The sequence below is a fragment of the Cyrtonyx montezumae genome, unplaced genomic scaffold (assembly GCF_038088225.1).
Source record: "Cyrtonyx montezumae isolate F1298 unplaced genomic scaffold, pur_monq_1.0 scaffold_8, whole genome shotgun sequence".
NCBI lineage: Eukaryota > Metazoa > Chordata > Aves > Galliformes > Odontophoridae > Cyrtonyx > Cyrtonyx montezumae.
In genome coordinates, this window is record NW_027072089.1 from 110,190,084 (window position 1) to 110,196,996 (window position 6,913).

Sequence of the window (6,913 nt, forward strand, 5' to 3'; positions counted from 1 at the left end):
AGTGTGGTTCCTGTGTTTTGGAGTTGACTAAATGCATTAACAGACAACCTAGAGCTGGACAAAGGGCCACTGATGTGAATGCAAGTAACGGTATCTTTGCACCTAGCCGATGGCAGACTTGCCTGTGGATTGTAGTGTAGCTTATGCTTCTAGAAGGTGAAATAGTGGAAGGCTCACGTAAGCCTTTATACACCCAAAGTGTATACAGCAACACCAGTTTTTGTCTCTTGCCTCCAAACACTGTGTTTCTGAGCATTTCTGAGATGTCGTGTAACCTATGAGCCTACCTGAGAACCAGAAGACACTGTCAGGGGGAGAGGCCCTTCTGCTCTCTGTGTGGTGGCTGCAGCAGGCCTGCACATCTCTACACACGGGCAGGGACCTCCTCAAAAGAATCCAGCAGAGGGCTACAAAGATGATAAAGGGTGTGGAGCACCTCTCATGAGGAGAAGCTGAGAGACCTGGGGCTGTTCAGCCTTGAGAAAAGAAGACTCAGAGGGATCTGATCCATGTCTATAAATATCTGAGGGGTGGGAGGCAAAGGGACGAGGCTGGACTCTTCTCAGCAGTGAGTGGCGATAGGACATGAGGAAATGGCCACAAACTGAAGCATAGGAAGTTCTGCACAAATGTGTGTGGGAACTTCTCCACAGCGCAGTGACGGAGCAGTGGCACAGCTGCACAGAGAGGTGGTGGAGTCTCCTTCTCTGGAGACGTTCCAGAGCCGCCTGGACGCCTACCTGTGCAACCTGGGCTAGGGAGCTGCTTGGGCAGGGGGTTGGACTCTGTGATCTCTGGAGGTCCCTTCCAAACCCTACAGTTCTGTGATTCTGTGATACACCTTGCACCTACAGTGGTGACTGCCAATATACACTCAGGCACTCGTCCAAACCAAAGCTCCACACTGTCTGGGTAAATGTCTCTCTCTAATGAAATCAGCACATTAGAAACATTAAAAAAAATAATAAAAAAAATCTGGCACATTTTTTTGAAATGCTTGAAGAACTTGTATCTGCTTGTCTCCTTGACACTTGTCATTAAGGTAATGTGTAGACCTTGGCCCTGGGAGATGCTGATATATCAAGGCACACCTTGAGTTTCAGTCAAAGCAATACATCCTCATTCCAGCAAGCAGGTGTGTCTGTGTTTAAGGTATCAAGGCCTCATTAGCCAGGCCATAATCCCATTCCCTCCACAATACTGGGTTATAATTCAGGTGTTCAGAAAATGAGTAGAAATTACACTGGTAAAATTACCATTTCGACCCTATCAAACTACCACTGATTGGTAGCTAATGCTGGGCCTCATTCTGTGTAGTTGAAATCAATGAGACCTTTTTACTGAATTTATTCAAGCGCTGACTTTATTCAAAGTTTTTATCCCTGGATGCCAAACTGCCTCTTGGCATGGATGTTTGTGATACAAATTATGGAGCCTTCAAATGTAGGACTTTAAAATGGAAATACTGGCATAGCTTTAATTGTAGCTCCCTAATTCTGCAAAGGGAGCTTGGAAAATGCATTTGTCTGGTTTGATTAGGCTCAGCTGCATCCTGCATTTGGAAGAGGACAATCCTGGTGTACCAGAATGACTAGGCAATGTGCAGTGCCCAACTTCTTTGTGCACAGCTTGGGCTTCAAAATGTGAAGCATTACATAAAGGCAAAAGTCCTATACTCACTGCCTGACCCAACGGTCTTGGAAATCAGTGATCACCTTACAGAAACAGCAGATTTAAAATGTGGATGTTGGCTACCCAACAAGTACTGTGCCAGGGAAATCTCATTTATATTTCATGGGAGCTCTGCCTGCTATGCATGGCATCTTGGTCAGAGCTTATGGTCATCCATTTGTTTAAAAACAAAAAGTATAGCTGGTTGGCTACATCCTGCTGCTTCTTCCTGCTTTTCTTCTGAGAACAATTTTTCTACCCCATTTCAGTTTTGTAATATAGATCCAGGGAGGTGGTTGAGCCATTGTCCCTGGAGGTGTTGAAGAAACATTCAGGTGTTGTACCAAGGGACATAGTTTGGCGGTGGGTGGACAGTTGGACTGGATGGTCTTGGATGTGTTTTCCAACCACAGTGATTCTATGATTCTGTGATTCTCTTCTCAGGCCTTTTGCTAAAGTAGGAAGTGCTGTTTTCTGCTGCTGGCTTGGGGTTCTGCAAGGCACAGAATCCACGGAATTTTTCAGACCCTTATTTGGCAAAGCACCCAGGCACATGCTTGACTTCAGGAGCAGCTTCATTGGCTTCACTTGGATATTTGATGTTACTGTGCTGATGAGCACATCTTTTCTTGAATATGCGGTAGGGATGCCCTGCAGAAAGCTGTGTGCCCATGTTAAGGCACATTTTCCAAGGTGTGCATGTCCCAATGTTCAGCTCCACGTTTGCCTACATCTTAATGATGTAACGTTCTGCAGTGCAGTGTAGAAATCAGGATGTTGCACTGCCATCAAGCAGTAATTCTGGTGTTTTTTTGTTTTTGAATGAAAAAGATGAAATAATTACCCTGAAAACTATTTCCATCTTCTCTGGATGCTTGTGTGATTACTGCATCACATCTAAGGAGTATTGGTACATGTCCTGCACAGCAGTCTGCTCCTGCACAGTAGGCAGAGCACAATGAGAACATACAGGCACCAAATACTCACCTTGTACCTGAACATCCTGAGGAGCCATCATGCTTTCCATAGGTTTGATCAACACGTTCAGCAACTTGGGATTCCTGACTGTATATTTTTTTTACAGCACGTTCTTGCACCATAGCTATGTTTTTCTGCATGTCTGCCATGTGAAGTAGGCACACATTTCTGCCTCAGACAGCCCTGCTGTTGTACAAAATTGTATACAACTTCACAGCAAATGCTGAATGACTTTCCATTTGAAAAACAAAGTCCAAGAGGCAGATGAAACAGTGAAGTGGAAGGGAAGCCATGTTATAAAAGACAGCAGCTGAATTATTGTTTGAAAATTGTCCTTCGTTGTGCCTTCCAATGTTACAAGGGCACAGTGGGGTTCTTCTCGTAGCTTTGATGGAAAACACTTGGCACTATCATTTAATACTTAATGATATCTCTTCAATGCTGTAGGAAGTTGCTAGGCACCAATGTGCTGCCCTTAGGATGCACTCATGCAGTGGCTCACATCAAGACTTGCTGGTGCCAGCTGCACGAGGACGTGGTACCTGGCTGGGTGAGTGGCACAGGGCAGCTGGGAAGTCAGAGCTTGGCTGAGTTTTCTCCATTGCAGTTTGAGGGTCTGTTCCTATGCAGGCTTTAGTATTAAATCTAAATTCATCAGCAAGGAAATTATGAAGGCATTCTTTGTTTCTTAGCCTTTACAGTCTGTTTGCCTCAGCAGTTGCCTTTGTACTCATAGATAACAGCATGTAATGTTAGCTATGTTGTCCAAGTACAATATCCAAATGTTAGGCATAAACAGTGCAGGTGTGTGAACCTGAGCAGATGTTTTTATTGTGAAAAAAAACTGTTGTTGCTAAATAACTAACAAGTTTTGCAAGGAAAACATAATTATAAAGAATCTTTTCCATCTCCCACGCTAATTGAATAAGCAGAATTCTTCTGTACTACTTTGCAGACATCACGTTATTGAATTATTGAAATAACACTGGGTTGCTGTTTTACCTTTGCTCCACTCAGCAGAAAAGTGTTGAGTCTTTTGAACTGGAAATCCTCAGTTATCTTTTTCCCTCTTGATAGAACCGTGCTCATTCAGAACCCTGAGTTTAATGATATTTTATCTGAACTACCTGCATTTTCCTTTACTGACAAAGGAACTGCGGACAGAAAGTGGATAGGACTGAGAAGCAGCTTTCTTTTGAAGAAGTATTCATTAATTCATTAAGGGCTCATCTCTGGGCTGAAAAGATCAAGCAAGAGAAGGTAAACTGGTCAGGCTATAAAAATATATATACATGTAAATGCCAGTTGGCTTTTGACATTTTATTAGCTATTGTGGCACCTACTAAAAATAGGGTATTTAAAACTGCAGTTGATTCCCTGTAATAACAGTTGGCATTCCATTTCTTTGAATGTCAGATCAGAGATGATTTTGGCTTTTGGGATTCCTACCATTGAAAAACTTTTAAGCCAAGTCCCCCAGACTTTGTTCTGACTTTAGGCCACGTTGGTATCTCACAAGATTTGGACACTGCAAGGTGTCTGTACTGTCCCGTGATCCTTTCTTAAGCTAGTGGCATCTGAAACAGAAATCCTACTGAAAACATCGTGGTCTGTTTGATGAGCACTACTGGTATTAAAGCAACAGTTCTAGGGGGAGACAAGTACAAATCATGTAGTGCACACTCCTTTTTAGTTAGTGACTGAATAATTCCATGAAAAAAAATTAAGATTCTTCTTAATTTTATTCCAAAAATTTTGTAGGATCCTATGGGTTACATCATGTTAATCATATTAACATGTATTTTCACAACACCACTGATAGCGGGTGCAGTGAATACAGAAGGATGACACAAAAATTATTAATTACTATTTGCCTGATAGAGACAAGGGTTTCTGTTCTCAGAAACTCTTGAACTCATTGGCCTTCACTACATCATGCAGCTCCCTCTGAACAGAGCAGAAGCTTTCTGTTGACTTCAGGAGCCCATGGGAATAGCTGGAGGCATGAACTGCTAGGCTGAGCAGGTTCACAGAGGATAGATAGCTCAGGGGATGGAAAGCACATGTCTGCCAAGCTTCTCATAGTGTGTAAGACACATTGCTATGTGACACTTCCCCTCCTTGGGATCATCTCTGTCACGTGAGCCAGTGCCCCAGAGGCCAGGAAGCAGCCCTGTAACCAAAGGTGTGTCCTTGTCATCTGGCTTGGAGCACCAATTAGCATGAAGTCAAAAGCAAAAAGCCCACAGCTGCTCTCTGCTTCATTTCCAATCAACTTCATTCTTCTGTTGAAACCATCAGCAGCTTTGCCAGCAGTTTCAGCTAGTAAGGCTGATGCCTTAAAACCAAAGCACCAGCACCTGCATCTGCTGATTGCAGCAAGGGCTCTTCTATCTGATAATCTCATGGTAGTTCCCCTAAAAACTAATGACATGTTGAACTACAGCTATATCATGATGAAGAGAGATCTTCAAATCTAAATCTGAACGTCTCCTTACAGGTTCTCCTTTGGAAGGTGACGTGTTTGCATTGGCTGTGTGCCTACAAAAGGAAATCTGGCATTGGCTGAGCTGGTTCAAGTAAAGCAGTCTCAGATTTTGGAGTGATGGAGATGCTAAGTCAAAAGAGAGAAGAATGCGGACAAAACATCTATTTTTCGATCAGGGTTCTCTGCTGAAAAACAGATGGATGGAAATTTTTTGGTAAAAACATGACTACAAAGTTGACTTTGGAGCTCAACAGCAGCTCTGGTTTTCTGTATCACTTCTGGCCATATCAAGAAAGCATTCATCCTTGTGAGAAAGAGGTGTTTAGCTTGTTCCTACCTTATTTTATGTAATCACAAGGGTGGATGTGGTTTGTGATAGAAATTCTTGCACTATTCTTTATGAGATATGTCACTGATTTTTTATTTATTTTTTACTTAATCATGCCTTTCCATTCTAGTTCAGAGATCAGAGAACACAAGATGATAACAGGGGGTGGAAGAAGAGGAAAATATGTGTACTGCTGCCTGATCTCGGTTCTCTCTTCCATTATCTGAAAGGTGGTTACAGAAAGTGCTTGTTGATCTCTTCCCACAGGTGATAGGGTGAGGGGAAATGGCCTTAAGTTGCGCTGGGATAAGTTTAGGTTGGATATCAGGAAACACTTCTTTATGAAAAGGGTTGTTAAGCACTGGAATAGGCTCCTCTGGGAGGTGGTTGAGTCACCATCCCTGGATGTGCTTAAAAACTGTTTGGATGTGATGCTCAGGGACATGATTTAGTGGAGGGTTGTTAGAGTTAGGGTAGTATGGTTAGGTCGTGGTTGGACTCAATGATCCTTAAGGTCTTTTCCAAGCTGAGTGATTCTATGATTCACGGTATTGCTGGATTGATTAGTTTCCTTTTCAAGCAGTGTATTTTGTACTACAGAATTCTACCACATTTTCACTTTCTAAAAGACTGCAGGAGGATTTCAGTAGGATTTGAAATTACTCAGCCATTGCTTTGAATGAGTGTTGAGCTGGTCAAACATTTTCAGAAATGAATCTTTTGATAAAATGGTGACATTTTGCATTTTCAAGGATTTTTTTTCCCACTATTCATGCATCTTCTAGCCTGTGTTAGTTATTCCCACTGTGGAAGCTTCTTTGCAAAGCCTTGCTGGCTGGAGCAAGGCACAGAGACCCCAGGCTGTCATGCAGGTAACAACTTGAGGTTTGTTCTCCTCCAGCAGTGCTGCCATTGCTGCAGAGCTGACTGTGTTTCAGACACCCCATAGTGACGCTCGTATTGTTTCTCTCACCTGTTGCACACTGTCAGTGCACTCCTCGCAGTCACACAGTGCATCACTAGCAGGGATGCTGCTGCTTTCACTTCTAACATTAAATGCAGATCTGCCCTGTGGCTGCAGACTGGCCGTGGGATCCCTGAGCTGTGTGTGCTGTGTGAGCGAGTGCAAAGCACCGCCAGTCATAAAAGCATCACGTCGCTGCTCATCTTGCTCATTAAGGCAATTAGTGACCTGTAGAGGATGATCAGATTTTAGCCCTCCCGACATCGGTGTCTGGTTGATGGCACCAATGGATGCAGTTTATAGTCCAGTTTATAATCTCTCCCTTTCCTGCTCGTTGTTATTATCATCCAAAGTGCCCTTTTTGCTTCTGTGACCCAAACAGAATCCCCCCCGCCACCATTTTAGCAGCTAACATCCACAATGGGGGCAACTGATCCAGCGTGGGAGTTAAATATAACCATGCCTAGTGTAAGGAGAAGAGTGA